Source organism: Orycteropus afer, unplaced genomic scaffold, assembly GCF_000298275.1.
Source record: "Orycteropus afer afer isolate SDZICR_OR568_19922 unplaced genomic scaffold, OryAfe1.0 scaffold00062, whole genome shotgun sequence".
Classification (NCBI taxonomy): Eukaryota; Metazoa; Chordata; class Mammalia; order Tubulidentata; family Orycteropodidae; genus Orycteropus; species Orycteropus afer.
This window is the reverse complement of record NW_006921649.1, coordinates 8,982,805-8,989,531: the sequence shown is the minus strand read 5'-3', so window position 1 is coordinate 8,989,531 and position 6,727 is coordinate 8,982,805. Positions and strand designations below refer to the sequence as shown.

Here is a 6,727-nt window from a genome sequence, read left to right as displayed (position 1 = left end):
CCCACCAGCCACTCCTCGGAAGGAAGGTTGGGCAATCCTACTTCCGTAGTGATACTGCCTTGGAAACCCAAGGAGGGGTTGCTATGAGTCGGGTCCTACTCGACGGCACATAACAACAACAACAACAACAACAGTTGCCATTGAGTTAATTTCAACCCATAGTGATCCCATGTGCTGCAGAGTAGAGCTGTGCTCCATTGGGTGTTCATGGCTGTGATCTTTCAGATGCAGATCACCAGGCCTTTCTTCCAAGGCACCTCTGGGTAGATTCAAACCACCACTTTCTGATTGGTAACCAAGTGCTTAACTGTTTGCACCACCTATGGACCCAGTGAGTTTAAATGCCCCTGATTCATTTGTTGTTTGTTCATTTAATTATTCACTGATTCATTCATACATTTATTTATCATACACTGTAATTGGGAGCTCTGGTGGCATAGTGCCTAAGGCATTTGACTGCTAACCAGAAGGCTGGTGGTCCAAACCCCACCAGACACTCCTCTGAAGGAAGGTTGGGCAATCTACTTCCATAGTGATACTGCCTCAGAAACCCAAGGAGGGGTCGCTATGAGTCGGGTTCAACTCAACGGCAGTGTGTTGTCTTTTTTTACACTGTAATAATTATTTAATTGGTTTTCACCACAAGAATAGGAAAAAGTAAAAAAAAAAAAAAAAAAATTTCAGTGTGAGGAAATGGATAATTTTACACATTCATGTTGGGAGTAAATTAGTACAACTTCTTTGGATAGCCATTTTTACATCTTTCACAGTTTAAAATTCACGTACTCTTTGACCCAGAAACTCTACTTTGAAGAAGTCTAATTTATAGAAATATTTCCCAAAGCAGGCAATAATTATTTGTAATACTTATATGTTTTGTTCTATTGTACATAGGGTCTCTATGAGTTGGAACTGACTTGACTGCACCTAACAACAACAATAAATAGTGTCTGGTAGGGAACTGGTTGGAATCATATTAAATGTTCATCAAAATAAAAAAGGCTAAACAAATTAAGGGAAATGCACAAAATGAGATTCTCTGTAGCCATGAAAAGCAAGACAGATCAAATGCTTTGACATGAGAAGGTCTGTGAAATATGTAAGTAAGTGAGAAAAGCAAGTCTCAGGCCAGTATTTATTTTTTATTTAACCAACACACATAGCGCTTACCATGTGCTTGGCATTAGTCTAAATGACTTATAAGCATTAACTCATTCAATCCCCCATTTCTATCTTATGTGATGGGACTTTTGCAGAAGGTGACTAAGGCAAGGAGAGGTCAAGTGACTTGTCCAAGGTCACACAGTTGGTAAATACTAGCAGCCTGGCTCCAGCATCTGTGCTGTCAAACACCAAACACTGTATGTGTGCAAGTTCATGTCTGCATCATGTGTCTCTCTGTGTTTATAAATGTGCACAATATAGTCAGGGAGGAAAAATACCAAACTCTTAACGGAGTTGTTTCTGACAAGAGGCCTGGGTAGGGGGATAAAGGAGGAAGATACAATTTCAATTTAAACACTTGTGTGCTATTTGAAAAATTTTACAACATTCATGTATTAATTCTGTATTTTTAAAAAATGTGACATTCCTTAAGCATCTATTAATTGTTAGGCACTATGCTACTTATTAAGGAGCTCATTGCCTTTGAGTTGATTCGACTCATAGAGACCCCTCTTTGGGTTTCTGAGGCAGCATCTTTATGGAAGTACATTGCCCAACCTTCCTTCCGAGGAGTGGCTGGTGAGTCTGAACCACTAGCTTTCTGGTTAGCAGTCAGATGCCTTAGGCACTACATCACCAGAGCTCCCTTTTTTTTTTTTTTTGCGGTGTAGTGGTTAAAGCATTGGGCTGCTAACCAAAATTTCAGTGATTTGAACCCATCAGTCACTCCACAGAAGAAAGATGGGGAAGTCTGCTTCCATAAAGATTTACAGCCTTGGAAACCCAATGGAGTTGTTATGAGTTGGAATGATAGTCTGGTTTGGAGTTTTTTGATGCTACTCATTATGTGAGGGGCTAGGGACGGGGATAAAGATACAAATACAAAAAGAAGCATATCTAGCTTCTGGTAGCCCAAAGGCTAGGTAGAAAGAGAATGATGGATTAAAACTTTGTGTTCTGGTTACCTAGTGCCGCTCTGACAACAATATACCACAAATGGGATGGCCTTAACAAACAGGAGTTTATTCTTACAATTTGGAGGCTTTAAGTCCAAGTTCAAAGTGCCAAGTTCTAGGGGCTGGGTGAAAGCCCTTCAACCTTGGGGTCCAGCTCTGCCTCCTGCTCCCAGCCCACTGAAGCTAGAGCCATTTCTTCATTCAGACAGCTGCTGGCTGCTGAGGCTGAGAAGCCCCAAGGTTGACAAGTAAAAATGTACAGTCCAGATGTTACCAAACCACATGGCAGGCCATTAACTTAAGTCCATTGTAAGTCCCAAGTTTGGCAGAGCATAGCAGGCTGCTGAGCAATGACACAGCTACATGCAGGATCCAAGTGTCCCATAGGCTAGAGACCATTCCCAAGGCTTCTCCTTATATACAGGAAGCAGACCACATCCCAAAGGCAGCTATTCAGCTGTTTATGGTAGATCCTACCATGGAGTTGATTGCTAGTCTCATCATGGGGAATACTAGTACCAGCTGCCCAGCCACTCAACCAGGCCCAGCCAAGTTGACACACACACATAACCATCACACTTTGGTTAATGTCTACTTCTTATTAATCACTTATTCTGTGTCAGATACAATACTAAACACTTTTTGTTAAGAAATCATCATAGTAATTCTATAAGTGAAAATTATATTACCATTCTCCCCTTTTATTTTAAGCCTCGGAGAGGTCCGGTGACCTTACCAGTATCACTCAGGTAATAAGTGGTGACCTCAGGAATCAAGACAAGCATTGTCTGTTTTGGGAGTAGTATTTTTCCTTCAGAGAAATGTGTCCTTAGGTGTCTCAGATAGACAAGCATTACTCAGGCACCATGCCTTGTTTCTGACTACTTTCCCCATGGCAGTTTAAGTCCTAAGAGCTTCTAGGAAAGTAAAGGTGAGAAAGGCAAGGACTTCAGAGGGTCATCTCTTTCCAGAAGCCAAGCCAGACTGCAAGGAGATGGTGTCTCAAACTGTGGCTGTGATCAGACAAATCCATCTTCACGGTGGGAGAAGCACCTGTTCTGGGCTCTCAATGGAGAGATGCAAATTGGCCTGTGATTTAGACCTGTGTCGCACAGCCGCAGCTGTGCCTGCTTCCTTCTGGAACAGTCACTCCCAGCCTGCTTCCTACCCTAATGAGAGTGCAACAAAACTTCTTTCCAGTGTTCCCTATACAGTTTATCACAACCTCCCAGGGGGAAGGACTGAGGGCAGAAGGTATCTCAGGCCTGAGCTCGGCCAGACCAGTAGTTCTCAACCCTGTATGAAGGTTAGAATTGCCATGGGAGCTTTTACAAAGTCCAAGACACACCCAGGGCAGTGATTGCAGAATCTTTGAGGGTGAGACTCAGGCAAGCAGTATTTTATAGTTTAAGCTCTCTAGGTGATTCCTTCGTGCAGCCAACATAAGATCACTGGCTTGGTCCACTGCTTTTCAAACTTTAAAGTATGAGAATCACCTGGGCATCCTGTTAATAGATTCTGATTCAGCAGGTCTGGGTTGGAGAATGAAATTCTGCATTTCCAACAAGTTGTCAGGTAATACTGATTCTGCTGGTCCAGGGACCACACTTTTAGTAAGGGATTAGAAAAATAAGGTCTTGTTTTTTTTTTAGACTCTTTGTTCTTTTGGCATACCATCTATCTGCCAGTTTGTCATACTGTGGTTGCTTGCATGTTGCTATAATGCCATGTAAACCATGACAGTAATTCAAATAGTGGTAGTGTCACCGATGGTGGATAGGTTTCAGCAGAGCTTCTAGTCTAAGACAGACTAGAAAGAAAGGCCTGGCAATCTACTTCTGAAAAGTAGCCAATGAAAAACGTATGGATCATAACAGAATATTGTCTGACTCATTCACTTTGGATATGTCATCAGACGGACCAATCTCTAGAAAAGGACATCATGTTTGGTGAAGCAGAGGGCCAACGAGGGCTAGGGAAATGTTTAGTGAGATGGATTGGCACAATAGCTGCAACAATGGACTTGAACATACTGGCGACTGTGAGGATGATGCAGAACTAGGTAATATTTTGTTCTGTTGTACATAAATTGTCATGATTCAGAGTAAACTTGATGGCAACTATCTATCTTATGCTTTTGGCATGAGGCAAGAGGAGGAAAATTTGCTTCTCTGTTCCAGGATTGGTGAGTTGGATATGAGGATTTTCTTTTTTTGAATAATCATATTCCATCCATCCATCAACCCACCCACTCATCCATCCACCCATCCATCCATCCATTCATCCATCCATCCATCCATCATCTATCCATCTGTTGTTGTTGTTGTTGTTACATGCCGTCGAGTTGGAACCGACTCATAGCGACCCCTCCTTGGGTTTCTGAGGCAGTATCACTACGGAAGTAGATTGCCCCATCTTCCTTCCAAGGAGTGGCTGATGGGTTTGAACCGCCAGCCTTCTGGTCAGGAGTCAAGTGCTTTAGGCACTACTCAACACATATTGTTTTAGACACTGGGGACTCAGAGATCATTAACACCCTGACCTCCAGGAGATCACAATTCAGCAGGGAAAGCAGATATAGAAATGAAAACTAATCATAATTCATAATGATACTACAATTTAGTGAATACGTCTTATATTCCAGATCTGTGTAAGCCCATTTTATTAATTATCTTGTTTAATATTCAAACATTCCTTTAGGTCGTTGTTGTTAGGTGCCATAAAGTTGCCTCTGACTCATAGTGACCCTATGCACAACAGAACAAAACACTGTCCAGTCCTGCACCAGCTTACAATCCTTTCTATGCCTGAGCTCATTGTTGCAGCCGCTGTGTCTATCAATCTCATTGAGGGCCTTCCTCTTTTTCATTGACACTCCACTTTACCAAGCATGATATCATTCTCCAGGGAATGGTCCTTCTGACATGACCAAAGTAGGTGAGACGGTCTGGCCATTCTCGCTTCCAAGGAGTATTCCTCCTGCACTTCTTCCAGGACAGATCTGTTATTTCTTTTAGTAGTCCACAGTGCCCACAGTAGTCTTTGCCAGCACTACAACTCAAAAGCATCAATTCTTCAGTCTTCCTTATTCATTGTCCAGCTCTCACATGCATATGAGGCAACTGAAAATACCATGGCTTGGGTTAGGCACACCATTGTCTTCAAAGAGACATCTCTGCTCTTCAGCACTTGAAAGGGGTCTTTTGCAGCAGATTTGCCCAGTGCAATAAATACTTCATCTGATGTCTTGACTGCTGCTTCCATTGGTGTTGATTGTAGAATCAAGTAATATGAAATCTTTGAAAACTTCAATCTTCTCCATTTAGTGTGATGCTGCTTATTGGTCCAATTGTGAGCATTTTCATTCTCTTTATATTGAAATGTACTCCATACTGCAGACTGTAGTCTTTAATCTTCATCAGTAAGTGCTTCAAGTCGTCCTCACTTTCAGCAAGCAAGGTTGTGTTGTCTGCATATCTCAGGTTGCTAATGAGTCTTCTTCCAATCCTGATGCCATTCTTCTTCATATAATCCAGCTTCTTGGATGTTTGCTCAGCATACAGATTGAATAAGTATGGTGAAAGAATACAACCCTGATGCACTTCCTTCTAAGGTATTTTATTGTTAACCAGAAGGCTGGTGGTTCAAACTCACCAGCCACTCCTTGGAAGGAAGGTTGGGCAATCTGCTTCCGTAGTGATACTGCCTCAGAAACCCAAGAAGGGGTTGCTGAGTTGGATCTGACTTGACAGCAGTGAGTTTTTTCAGTTTGAGTATCTCCTTCTTCTGTTTGAATGACAGCCTCCTGGTCTATGTACAGGTTCCTCCTAAGCACAATTATGTGTTCTGGAATTCCCATTCTTCTCAATGTCATCCTTAATTTCTTATGATCCACACAATCAAATGCTTTTGCATCTTGATAAAACACAAATAAACATCTTTCTGGTATTCTTTGCCTTCAGCCAAGATCCATTGGGCATTAGCAATGATATCCCTCATTCCACGTCCTCTTCTGAATTCAGCTTGCATTTCTGGAAGTTCTCTGTCAATATACTGCTGCAACTGTTTTTGAATTATCTTCAGCAAGATTTTACTTCCAAGTGATATTAATGGTATTGTTCGATAATTTCCACATTCTGTGGGATAACCTTTCTTTGGAACGGGTACAAACATGAATCTCTTCCAGTCAGCTGGCCAGGTAACTGTCTTCCAAATTTCTTGGCACAGACAACTGAGTGCCTCCAGTGCAACATCCATTTGTTGAAACATCTCAATGGGTATTCTTTCAATTCCTGGAGCCTTGTTCTTTGCCAATTCTCTTAGTGCAGCTTCAATACCACTGGTTCTTGATCATACCCCACCTCCCAAAATGGATGAACATCAATCATTTTTTTTTGGTACAGTGACTGTTTTCCTGTCATCTTCTTTTGATGCTTCTTCATCAGTCAATATTTTTCTGAAAGAATCTTTCAATATTGCAACTTGAGGCTTGAATTTTTTCCTCAAGAATAGAAATCTCTACTCTGAGGAGGCAGCTTTTCCCCAGTTGTATTTTGAGTGCTGTGTTGGATTGGGTTCTCTAGAGAAACACAAAAACCAGCAAAGTA

The 6,727-nt window shown here is 41.7% G+C and overlaps 1 protein-coding gene across 1 annotated transcript in view; it reads right to left on the bottom strand.

Moving 5' to 3' along the window:
* DOCK2 (dedicator of cytokinesis 2) overlaps window positions 1-6,727 on the bottom strand; it is a 669,066-nt gene that overhangs the window by 65,441 nt on the left and 596,898 nt on the right. The gene's annotated exons all lie outside the window — the stretch shown is intronic.